At 46.1% G+C, this 13,350-nt stretch overlaps 1 long non-coding RNA gene across 1 annotated transcript in view; it reads right to left on the bottom strand.

Moving 5' to 3' along the window:
* The window catches only part of LOC135575551 (uncharacterized), a 113,474-nt gene extending 100,757 nt beyond the window's left edge, over positions 1–12,717 (bottom strand). The window contains exon 1 of the long non-coding RNA XR_010466521.1: positions 12,567–12,717. This is a non-coding gene — a long non-coding RNA (uncharacterized LOC135575551). The remainder of the gene's footprint in view (positions 1–12,566) is intronic.
* Positions 12,718–13,350: the final 633 nt, after the last annotated feature.

The raw sequence follows: 13,350 nt of genomic DNA, 5'->3' as shown, positions 1-13,350 counted from the left end.
TGATGCAGAAATGGGATGATGATGGTGAAAGAAACCAATCTACATGAGATCCAGGAAGGAAAGTATATTCCCAGAGAAGAGAAAAACAAGGAGCCTTCTCAGGGAAAAGAGACAATAAGGACTGACTTAATAAGGTGCCGAAGTCAGAAGCAGGGCAGTAAGGAGCCAAGGCAGACCCTGACAGCAAGAGGAGCAGCAAAGGCACCTCTGGGGGCCCAGGGACACCCCACTCCTGGGGCAGGACAGCAGGCTCAGACACTCTCAGGACAGGCCCCACCACACTCCTGTGATGTTCTTTTAGCCACCAGCTTCCCCGTGCCAAGCGCAGCCCAGGAGGACAAGCTCTACACACCAAGAGAGGCTTGAAATACAGAATTAGACAAGTGCTTCTCCCACCCATGCAGCGCTGAGCTCCAGCTTTTCCCCAGGCTTAACCAGGACAAAGCCTTTTCTCTTTTCCTTTCTCTCATCCTTTTGCCGGGATTATTCCAGGCCAAGGCCACGTGTTTTCTCTTGTGCAGATACACATATCGGCTTCGTGTGGAAGGGTGGGGAGTTGTTCCATGGATAGTGCTTGCTTGTCCTCTCTTTGAGAGTTCTCATGTAGATCAGCTTCACCACGAGAAAACATAACTGCAGATTCTCTAACTCAGATTCTGAAGCAGGCAAAACAAAAGATTTTACGGTACGTAGAATAAAGACAGATAATATAGGAGAAAGTGAAATAATGAAAATGGCTCAGAGCAGGGAAAGAAGGTTCAGATCTTCAGGAGTCAGAGAAGAACAGACATTGCAGCAAAATCAGTTGACTATCTCAAGGAAGCTGCCATGTCTTTGGAGACACCGATACCTTATTTGAGACTACAACTGTAGTGGTCATCCTGGTTCAAAACAAGGACAGCAGAGATGGCAAGAATTCAGAGATCAAAAAAAGACCTCCAAAAAGCTCATAAGGGTAATCCAAAAAAACAGGATCGTCGCTCAAAGACACAAACAATGTCATTGTAAATATTTTCATTTAAAGTAAGGAATGGGTGGCTGCCAGTATATGAGGAAAATTCAAGAGCTCTGCTGACCAATATCCACAAAAGAAAACAGTCCAGCAAGTCAAAGACGGGAATGCTAGAGGATGCAAAAGGAATCCAAAGACTCCGTCTCCGTATCTTGTCTCAAGTGAGTTCAAGCACAATCAACACTCACCAAGATGGGAAAAGCCTTAAGATTTGAAAGCACCCTTGACATTTACATTAATAGAGAATACTCTGAGGTATCAATTACAATAGAAGTATTGTGGAAGGGGTATTCAACTTTGTTCGTCAGGCTTGAAACTAATTGCTAATCATTAAAGATAGGAAAGATGGAATATGTGGGCGAGTTCTTCCATTAACTGCTTCCATTAAGTTCTCATACTTTGCTCTGAAACAGTTACTTACAGTTTTAAATCAAGATATAAATCTAAGAAAGAAGGGTCTGATCCAGCCTGGCAATTCTTATGTTCCTTCATTCATTATATTAATTTGTGAGTTACCTTTTAAAGTTGCTTCCTTATCCCAGAACAGATTCTTTAGATATAACCATTAAGCAAATTATTCATGACCAGCACTCTGAGAAAGAGTCAGGCCTTCACATTTGCTCAGTTACATTGTACTCTGTGCACTGCCATTAATAAGCAGCTCATTTCAGTATTGCCACCTACTTTGTATTTTTAAAAAGGGAAGTCTAAAATGTTACATACAGAGGGCTTTCTACTTCGCCTTTTTTAAGCAGTTATTCAGCCTGCAAGCCATTCAGAAGAAGGCCAGCTTGAAAACCCAGGACAGATGTCAGGAGTGGCAGAGAGGTGACTGATGTGCTCTGCAGAGCCTCCCTGAGCCCTGTTCATATGCTGCGCTCACCCGAGCCGCTTCTGTGCTCCATCACCGCAGCAGCCTATTGACATCCAGGCATCTTCCCAGACACTCTCATAGCACCTTCCCAGGACTGCAAATGAGGGGAACAGAGAAACCTAAAGACATGCCGAGTAGGGAACAGCACATAAAGGAGCCAATAAATAAATCCACGGGAGTAGTCAGAGCTATCTCAGCACCTACAGCAGACATCAAACACAACTGCTGCAAGAAGACAAGTCCTGGACATGCTACAAGTTCCCTAAAATGCAAAGAAATCACAGTATTATCCTTCTGTTGCATACATCACACTCAGGCAGTTCTCCAGAGAGCAGTGCAAAGGCTTGTCATGGAGTGACATCTGTCCATCAGACACATGAGCACATCAGCCATGGAACACAAGAGACAGGGGTGCTGGCCGGGGAAGGACGCAAACGCAGCATTTCCTGACCTTTCCTCTGAACATCAGCCATCAAGACATGAAGGAGAGAGTGCTGAGCAGAGCCATGAAAAAATAAGCAAGGAATATCTGTCTGCAGGTTTGCTTCTTTTGAATAGTCAGAGACAGCCACAGAAATGTCCACTCCTAAAAGCACAAAAACCACAGTCTAGAGAAACTGACTTTTTTTTTTTCTTCGAGTGACACAACAGAAGCCATTTCAGTTGCAGAACTCGATAGAAAAATGCCAAACCAACCCAGTTGCCCAAGTTTTCAAGTCAAGACTCCCCATTTTCTACCAGAGCCCAGCTTTATCTTGTCAGTTGCCAACAAAGCCCAGAATTACAAACACTAAAGCAATGACAACACCCCAAAATGCTGCCCCTTTCCTCCTAGTCTGACACCTACTATCCTGTGCTGCTGGATACAGCACAGATAATTCAGGGGCTTCCTCAAGAGCCCCCTTTGGATCACTGAGCCCCCTGCTGGCCTGCTGAGTTGTGAGAGGGGGCAGCAGAGCTGCAAAGAGGGTTAATACTGTATCCAAATAAAAGCTAAAGAGCAGAAGGCTCTAAGTCTGGGAGTCAACACCACACCTACCCCTCCCTGCCCTCCACCAGAGGTAACAGCCAAATTTGGCCTCCAAGATCAGCAGTCCACAGCTACTAAAACAGTCAGACAGGTTTTGCAACAGTATTATTCACCTGCTCTTAACCACAGCTATTTTTAGTAGGTCATTTGTTTGAGAGCAGGCTCTGGGAATATCTGTTTCCTAGTCGACTGGGCAAATTGGGCTGTGTTTGCTGTTTGCTCAATTTCTGAACAAAAAGCTTTTAGAGGAATGGAGAAACAGGAGTGAGGCAAAGGGAACCAGGCTTCCAGGTCTCACCGACACCACAGAGCTCGCTGTGGCCATGCCGCTTTGACCTACCGCCCTCCAGCCACCTTCACATGAGCTTTTCATGGCCACTGAAAACACGTTGCATCTAAACTGGTGTTGCACCTATTGAGGAAAGATTATCAGGGACTGTCCGGGCATTAGCAAAAGGACAGTACATCAGTTAAAGCCTCTGACCCCAAATCCACAGCTGATGTAGCTCAGACTTGCGTCCCAGGACGACTCTTCAACTGGAGAAAAATGGCAGGCTCATAAATATTCTGCACAGGATCCTGGAGGAGGATCCAATCTAGCTCTGTATGTAAATCATCCCCATTTTGACTGATTTTTATACCACTGATAAAAGAAGGGGCACTAAGGGCTGGGCCCGCTGTCTGGAGTTGCTGTGTACCAGACACCATCTGCGGCTCTGCACACACTGCAAGTCCCACCAGCTGCTCAGAGCTGCTGCTTGCCCAAGCTGATCCAAAGCCCAGCATCTGCTGGGCCATGGAGGAGGCCAGCCACGGAGCCTCTGAATGCTTGCACGGGATGGCACAGGAACAAATTCCCCCTGCTGCAGCTGTACCACAGTCAGCTCGGAACACAGTCGAGCTGGGCACAGCTTGAGCACCACTATGGCCACACACACTTGTCTGTTATATTTACTATTTAAGCAACTGCAAAGCAGAGCGCCACCAGCAGCAACCTTTGATGATCTGCAACAGATCTGCCTCAGTTTCCCATTTGGATGCCACTAGTCATTATTCTGCCTGTTATTTTAGTCAAACCCCAAGGGCACTCCAGTTGCTTCTGCCCTTTGAGGATAAGCACTGCAGTGGCCTCTTTTGGCTGAACACCCCATATACCACCATCCACCATCCCGCTGGGTTCTAGTTCACAGGAAGACAATCTTCCCATCCATCCCTTACTACTTCCTCCCTCAAACACATCTTCTCTTCCAAGTCCTTCCCATCCCCTCTGCATTTCTCATGGAGGACAGCCACAGAATTACTCATCTCATCCAGTCCTCCCATCCTGAGGTTCCTGTCTCCTCCTGTGCAGCTGGACCAGGGCCAGAATTTGGGGAGGTCACCCCCTGAGTAGCAGGAACCCCAGGGGTATAGGGACAGCTCCCTATTTCAACAGCTCCCCTGTTTCAAGGGAGTTGCTTCTGCTGATCTTTCCCTTGAATTTATGGTTGAACTCAATGATCTTGAGGGTCTCTTCCAATCAAAGTGATTCTATGAATTCAGTTTTGCAGCTTATTAGCTGCAAAATTAATGAGGTACATTTGGTGCTGTCTTTCTGAGTCTTTGTAGGGGAAAGAGAGAAGAAAAAAGGCCCAAATCTCAGCCATGGTTTTCCGATTCAACAGTGAAACTAGAGCTTTAGCATGGATGTAAAACTCCAGCCATATCGGGGATAAGCTCTTCATCTTACTCTATATTTCTTCCTCTCTAAAAAGACTCTGAAGTGTGACACCCCGAGTCCCTCTTGCTTCATAAACACTGAATCTCACTGACACCTCTTGTCTCACAACTATTTCTGTGTTAGTTGACATGACAATTAGAGGAACACAAATGTTTTCATACCTCAGCTGATGGCCAGAGATGGATAAAACCTCCCTGAATCTTTCTGAGGCAGAGTCTGCTCCTTGAACACCTCAAGGCTTTACAAGATCCCTTGTCTTTCATGCTTAAAGTTTCCATGCTCAGTGATGTTTTGAAAATAAGGTCAACTGCCACATATGCCAAGTCCCTGCTACTCACCTTCAGGCATTTACCACCCTTATTCCAGCAGAAAATATTTAAGGCAAGCTTTCAAACAGCCTGTTTGAATAAAATTTAGCGATCTTTCCTGCTTTCATCACTGTTCACTTTGCTCCTCGCTGTGTGGCACAGACAGCAGGCAGAAGGGTGAGCTGAGCACCTTGATGCTCACAGACCAAGCGGCATCATCTCAGCACAGCAATCTCTGTTGGCCCATGGGCTGAGGAGATGTATGAGCTCCCCACCAAGGGAAAAGATCCCACGAAGCATCTGCCTATCCTCAGTGTCCAGAAATCATACAAGTTAGAAGGAAAAAAAAAAAAAAAAAAAAAACAACAAAACACTTCACTTGGAGGGAAGGGGAAATGAAGATATAAAGCTGGAATTCATACTGAAGGCTGTGGCTTTAAAAAAAGAGAGCAAATTCTGCAAGAGAACAGAGATTATAACACTCCTACAAAGGCTATAATTCACATGTATTCTTTGGAATATATCATATAGACCCAGGTATATTTTGGTGTCCAGTACTGCTGCAGCATGGCTGCAGTAAACTGCCTTGCTGGACAATGTTTGCCAGCTATCATGTCAATTAATAGCTTTCCCTATCACCAAAGTAGCTCCAGAAATATAACTTAGCTATTCTTGCTTCTGCACGGAAAGGAAAACCAGATGGTGATCTGTTTGTTTCAGAAGCGGAGGACAGAGAGAGAGCATCACTCAGGGCAAGTCCGTGGGAGTCCCCACGCTGCCCAGCAGCTCAGCCTGGCGCTTCCCATCCCCTCCTGTGTATCTTCCAGAGCACTAATGCAACAAACCGCATTGCTCGCCCACTCATCCAGTTGGTGACAAAAACACACCAGGAACAGAAAGAACAAGGATCAGTAGAAACAGTCCCCTGCAAGAAGAGCAGTGCTGGGAACAGGAGGTGCCGCAGGGCAGCAAAGCCATCGAGATGCAGAGACGTGGGCTGCGGATCAATGGGTGTGGAGGGGCCAGCCGGGCGGCTGTGCACAGGCAGAGGGGTTTGCAGGCAGGGTTTGCCTGTTTGCTACATCTCCAGCTGTGGCCAAGCTGCACTGTGCTTGAAAATCCGCGGCTTCTCTGTCCCATCCACTCCCTTCCGCGTATGGAGAGCAGAGTAGAAACGTAAAAAGCAGTGGACACAGAAGCAGGAGGATGGTCTTTTCTGATTTCGGCACGTAGGCAACAAGTTTTTGAGTCCATCCATCGGGCAGCACAGACACACACAGCCCTGAATCCAGTTGTTCCACAGCCCTTATAGCCCACAGGAGCACTTTATATATATACATATATGCAGAGATGCCCATGCCAATGCTCTCACAAACATCAGCCAGTCACTGCACCAACGAAGCCCCTTTTCCATGAGCGATCCCTGTGCTCTCCCTTCCTGCCTGAATCCCTGCACCCAAGGAAGAGACCTGCAAATCCTCCCCAGCAAGTACAGATGGATTTTGTTCCTTACAGACTCCTGTGTCCCAGCAGGAGATCAGTGCTGAATGAGCAGCTCTCCTTACATTTAAATCTTTTGAAGAATAAGATGCTTGCCTGCAGCTGCCAGTCAGTACATCAGGCTCCTCATTATGTTTTAAAATATGAAGTAAAAGAATTGACTGAAATGTCAGGCAGCAGCCTCTTGTCCTGCCTTTTATAAAAGAGAAAGTTTAAAATAATAATAAGTAATAATAAAGCCCTGTCATCTCCACAGTTCTCTCCATTATGTACAACTGAGTGTGATAAGAATTTACAGGAAGAAACATCCAACTGGAGAAAACACAGCCTTACCAATGGCCTTCGGCAAACCCAGTATCACAAAGGGACCTACAAATACCCTTCAGCAACCCCTTATCACAAGGGCAGCTTGCAGAGAAACACGGCTGCACCCCAGGGCCAGCACAGACAGGGGCTTGGAGACTTTGAGTCCCACCAGCAGCTCTGCCTGCAACAGCCAGCCCAGCCCGTGCTCCCAAAACACGTGCTGAGTAACCTCAGAGCAAGAAGAGCTGAAAATGTCTGGGCAACATTAAACTGATGAACCTTCCAGGAGTGGAGATTAGGCAGCACAACATTTACAAATAACCATGCTAATTACCAACTACTGGGACGTAAATCAAGCTCACCAGCTCCATATTTCAAAATTTGTACCAATACAGGCTTGGCAGAAAGCCCCTTTTCTTTGCATTTATTTCAGTTTAATGAGACGAACGGTCCAGCCAGAAGGCCGCAGGGCCTGATCCTGCAGTGTTGCTCAAGAGGAGCAGAGGGTGTTTTGCAGAGTTAGGGAACCAGTTTGTGGTTCAGACATTTATTCAGACTGCAGTTGTCCTTGATTAGCCTTGGAAGAGGAATTAAGGTACTGGAGGTGCTCAGAGAAGATCTGAGATACCACGAGCACTTCAAGGGCTGTGAATTTAGCACATTAGTCTAGAATTCAAAGGCCTAAATATCCTCAAATCATTCAAATTACCAGAATGTTTAGATAAAAAAAAAAAACACAGACACTGGAGAAAATTTAGCTTCTTTTACACTTCATTTCAAAGTACTGGGGTTTTCAAACTGATAAAATTTGACCATTTGAAATCTTAGCTTTGTGCAGCGCAGCAGAAAGCAATGCCAATTAAAAGATGAAAAAGGTTTTTGGCATTTTTCTGAAGTTATCAGAATGGCAGCTTTCTAAGGAGAAGATGATCTGAAACAAAAACATTCTCCAAAGAGCAATGCGGTGAAGCATGACAATTTCAGAACTGCCTTCGGCTATAGAAAGCAGCAGAGCTCCTCCTGACCAGCCCTGCTTCGGGGAGTCCGCCTTCCAGAGGTGTTCAACTCCACACCCAATGTCTGCAAAGGCCAGGAGAACAGAGATACCCGAAGACTCCCTTTTTGAACCAAGCGTCAGAATGTTTTGATTCAAGGTAGACTTTGACAAGCACAAACCTCAAATTCACCATTCAGCTGAAGAATCGAAAACTAAAGATATAGCTCAGAGGTATATGCTGTTAATCAGTGCTTTGTGTAATAGGCGCCTTTCACAGGAGTTCCCTAGGTCTTCTGTCTTCAGTGAGAAGATTCAGACTTGCTTTGGTTTAAGTATTTTATCAAGAAGACAACCAGGGAAATCAGCAGAGTACAATAATGTTGCCAGCAGTGACAGATGCCTGCATGATGCCAAGAGAAGCCTCAAAACTGGGAAGATGTGGCCAGACGTGACAAAGGTGCTGGTACAAAAGAAAGTCATGGTTGAAAGCAGAAGGGGAAATACCAGCTTCAAAATTACTAAGATTTGTAGTACCATGCATGAAGCTGGAGAGAATTACAACAAACAAACAAACTTAAAAAACCACTACGTTGTTTGCTACTAGAACCATCTGAAGGTAGGGAAGCTGTCAGTGCAACAACACATCTCTCCCACTGGACTTACCTAGTACTGGTTGGACATCGGCAAAGGGGGAAACATTTTCTTCCCCAACTGTATACATGTCCCATGATTTATATTCTTTACATCATTTTTATGAGCTTCTTTAGCACATCATCCAGTGTAATAACAGCATGGTAATTGTGTTAGCTGCATGCCCTGGTACTTAATTATAATCCTGCCATTGTCATTTCCCAGATTGTCTCACAGAATAACCTTGTCATCTGGCTGCCATCCAATTAAGAAAAAGGGCGGAGAAGAAAATAAAAATATATAAATATGATATCGATATAAAATAACACTTCCTTGATGGTTTTGTAATAAAGTCCCTAAGTTACAACTCAGCACAAGTGTCCACTTTCATGTGCAGGCTTCTCATACAGGTTTTGTTCATACAAGAAGGACCTTCTGCAATTCAAAGACTTGAAAAACTAAGAAAAATAAAGACCGGAGTGAGAACCAAGAGGGTTGGGGTAGACTCTTCCACCCAGTGTACCCATTGCACTGGCTGGCCACATGGACTCTCTGCAGGTGGGAGCAGGAACAAACAACTGTCCTTTTTTTTCCTTCTTTCCAGGACTGATCACAGCTTTGTTCTGAATTTGAAGCATTTGCTTCTCTCCCCAAGGAGCCGTTAAGAAGTCACAGTCTGCAGAGTAGATGGGCTGAGGGGACTGAGAGGGAAACTCCACACAGGGAGGTTTAAGTTAATGGAGCGTGGCCAGGGAAGAAAGGCTTGTTTTCCTCCTTTCCATCCAGAAAATCTCATGAGGATAAAAATCACTGAATCAAAGCTGGACTTAGGAGAGACTTGAGGGGAAAGCACTAGGATTTAGGGAAGAAAGGTAAGCCACAGCTGGCTCTGCCCAAGGCAAAGCTGACATGGTCACACCTAAGCAGAAGGGATTAACACTTCATTGTGGCGTGTTAAAACAAGGTGGGACACAGCGGGATGCTTTGGGGCACAGGAGAGGCGCAGCAGCAGATCCAGTGTTTCTCCGCCGAGGAAGCCTGAGCAGGAAGCAGAGGTGCAGGGGCAGAACCCCCACCAGCTGCTGCATTTGCAGATGAGCAGCCAGGGCTCACGTCTCTGTTCCCAAAGGGCTCAGCAGCAGCGCTGCCCTTTGCACAGCCCTGCTCGGCCTTTCCCTTCCAGCCCCACCACTGCAGAGCTCCCCCGCCCTTCCAGACACATCTCTGCTCACAATTCCACTCTTAGCAACCACATCAGTGCCTAGAGCACAACAAAATGGCCCATGCTGAGGCAAGGTGCCACATCCCAGTGAATCCGTGAAGGGTCACCAAGAATTGTTTCCTCCTGATTCCTGTTTTTGTTTAAAAGGAATTCTGGTGAAGTGCTGCTTCTGGGGGGAGGCAAGAATTGTGCTGCTTTAATGCACATTTCACTAAGATGGTACAACTTGCATTTAAATTGATTTATGAGTATGCACATTGAGGTCTGCAGCAGCTTAACCACGCCAATTAAAAACCTGATGTTAGCTTAATTGGTTTGAGGTTTACTACAAGCAAAGCTTAAATGCTGAGATGCTTCTCCAGAAGAATAGCACACTCAGTTATTTCTCTGGTGTTCCAAAGGCACATGTCCATGCTACTGTTCTCTGTCCTGGCTGAGCAGATCGCTACAGCAATCGGCCTGGCCAAGACACAGTAGTATCAGGACTCCTCCCAGGGCCACCAAGGTCTGTAACACTGAATCAACACCCATCTCAACACTGTAACTGGAATCTGATCACCTCTGACGTGACCCCAAGTGCCTGCCCTTTCTAGCTGCTATATTAAAACCTCAAAAGTTTCTGTAAATACAAACCCAGAGGATGGTTAAGATCCGAGTTCATTAATATCCCTAATCCTAATGTACAGAGACTTCAATAAAAGCTTTTGATTTAGCCCATCTTACGTGGTAACTTGATTTTCTTAATCAATTCTTTCTGTCCTGCAAACAACTTCCCTTTCCCCTACTACAACATAAGTACCTTAATTAAACGGCTGTGAACCCAAGCACATACCTGCTAGCAGGGCTGAGCACACCAAGCCGGGAGAAATAACATCTCGTGCTCCACTGATCTCATGCTCATTTGCAGATCTGAATATGAGCCAAGTCTTTCACAAACATGCTTAACTGCTATTTCACAGAAATTGCTGTATAGCAGTATACTAAGTGAAATCACTAAGCAGGCATTTCTCAACTACAACAAAATATTCTTAGCCTTAAAATATTTGTATCTCTGTAGCTAATACACACCCTACCCATGAGATTATCTCCCACCGTGAAACACCCTTCTTTGCCAATTAGAAGCATTTTCCTGAAAATAAAATGATCTTATCTCTTTAAAAATTGTTCCATGACCACTGTCTGATGACTATTTTCCTTGTACACATTTCCATTTCATATGAGAATCTGGTCTGATTTAATTCTGCTTGGAAAGACAATGGTAGCAGGCTAGTGAGAACAGGGCTTTGCTTACGTCCAGGCAAGCTGAAAAATGAAACAGCTCGAGGAGCCACTTCTTGACATACTTCTAGAAGTCCTTAAAAAACTCCAGCTCTTGCAAGATTGCCCATCCAAACTGTACAATCTCAAGCAGCTCAGAAAGAGAACTTGTTTGTTCCATACCCTATTCCATGTCTTGATCTATACCATCCATTTAGTGACCTCAGATGCAAACACACACCCACCCGCCAAGTCAGGTTTGTCAAACTCATTTTCACCAGGGCCCACATAAGCCTCACGGTTGCTTTCAAAGGGCTGAATGTAATTTTAGGGCTGTATAAGTGGAGGAGTAGTTACACTGCTCTAAGTGCTCCCTAAACCAAGCTGCATGTTTAGCGTGAGCCAACACACATTTGCCTCAGTTCCATGTATCTTCTAACAATCAGGAGCATTAATTAAAATGGCAGTGACATCAACACATGCACTTTGCTGGACCAATTTATGGGCACTGATACGAGATGAAGAAAAAATAAGTAAAGCAATTAAGGATGAGATGCTGATCACACAGGTAAACAAGCAGCCTCATGCAGGCCAGGTAGGTGACGAGACAACCATTAACCACCACACAGGTCATGCCAGGAAAGGACAATCTACCTCACCATAATAAGGAAGCTTTGCCATGACACTGTCTCAAAGTAAAACCAGACATACAGCTTATACACAAACAATTATCAACAGTAATTTTTTTTTTTTGCAATTACCATTTCAGGGTTTGCACTGTTTGGTCTCAGACGGTGAACTGGCCCCCCTCACGTCAATGTTCGGAAAACTCTCCTTACTCTAAGCTTGTGTTGAGGATTTATGGTGTTTCTACTCCTTTGATGTTGGAAGTACTACCAGATCCCATCACCCTTGTGTTTTTCTTCATCCTAGGCAACATTTTTCACCTGATCCAGGCAAAAGCCTTTCACTTAGCAGCTGGAGATCAACATTAATTTGCTCATATCAAAGGGCTCCACAACAACACAATTAAAGATATATCCTCCCAATGACAGTTGCATTCTCAGAACTGCAAACAGGTGAGGCAGAAACAGAGCAGATATCCCACACCAGATCCCTGTTGGACACGGACCCAGTGCTGGGATCCTGCCCAGGGCAGCACAGAGAAAAGCAAAGACTTCTACAGAAACAAAGCAACGGAGATCCCTCTTCACACCACGGTGTTTAGACCTTCCAGCACCTCCCGCCAGCCCAGATTTCTATTCTCACATGTGCTGCTTCAGACTCGCTTTTCCAAAGACAAACCTTCTTTATTTTGGGAGGCCTCGAGTTCTTTCAGCAGCCCTAGAGCTGACACAGGTTGTTTTGCGGGTCCCCGGGCACGGCCCAGGTGTGTGTTCAACAACAGCCCCACCTGGGCTGGTTTGTGTCTGTTCTCAGAGTCACCCCAGAAATCAGCATAAGCAAGCAATAAGCTCCAAACACACTGTATTCTGACCAGAACTGCTTAGCGGGGAACCAACTAGAAATGAGGTTTATCCAAAATAATTTGTCACTCCAGCAACCGCAGATTACACAGACCTGTTGGAGGTGTTATTACCACACAACAACAACGACCCACAGTGCGTGGGCCCTCACAGAGAGGCCTCCAGGGAACCCCGGGGGACAAGGGCTCCCTCAGGGGAATATTTAGGAGAAATTATCGCTCACCAAGGCGCAGGGGAGGCTCTCCATGCCGGGAAGTCCCTCAGTGTCCCGCTCGAAGGCGAGGGCGCTGCTCCCAAACTCCTTCAAGGGGTCCAGGCTGCTTCCACCGCCCGGACCGGCTGCAGCCATTACTGGTTATGCCAGAAGGTTCCCCAGGCCGGGGCACCTCATTGGCTGAGGGCCCTGTCTGTTAACCGGGGGTCCCGCCCCTCCCGCCCCCACAGCCGGGGTGACCGTGAGGCGTCACCGGGACCCGGGGGGACAGGGACAGTGGGGACGGAAGGCGCTAAAGAGCCATCGGGTGCTTCACTGAAAGCCCCAGACCTCATCGGGGTGGGCAATGGTAATTACAGAACCCTGACTGACATCCTTATTAGGCCTGCGTCCAACGTGGCGGTGTGGCCCTGTATTCTGCTTTCTAGAATTGCCCACAAAGCTAACCATCTGTCTTTATTTTATTTTATTTGTAAACTTTGTCTTTCATTTTAATTTCAATCTTGTTTTACCTGCCGTTACAGCAGCCTTGCAAGGAAACCTCTGCACTGGAGAGCAGAGAAAATCTGATCGGGACTTGCTTATCTTTTCATACCACAGAATCCTGCTCTCCCCTGTGTTCCTCCCCTTGGTGCTGATCCACACAGCCAGGAGGCGATTTCCAGGCGTGAGTCCAAGCACAGAAAGCTTAACACTTCTGTATTAACCTTTAGAACAGCTCTTACCGCACTGCACTTTGGTTTTACACTGAGCCACAGTTCTCCTGCATCAAGAAGGAAAAAGCCAGCAAACC

Source organism: Columba livia, chromosome 16, assembly GCF_036013475.1.
Source record: "Columba livia isolate bColLiv1 breed racing homer chromosome 16, bColLiv1.pat.W.v2, whole genome shotgun sequence".
Classification (NCBI taxonomy): domain Eukaryota; kingdom Metazoa; phylum Chordata; class Aves; order Columbiformes; family Columbidae; genus Columba; species Columba livia.
Note: the sequence above shows the minus strand (reverse complement) of the source record. Positions and strands in the feature narration are given on the sequence as shown.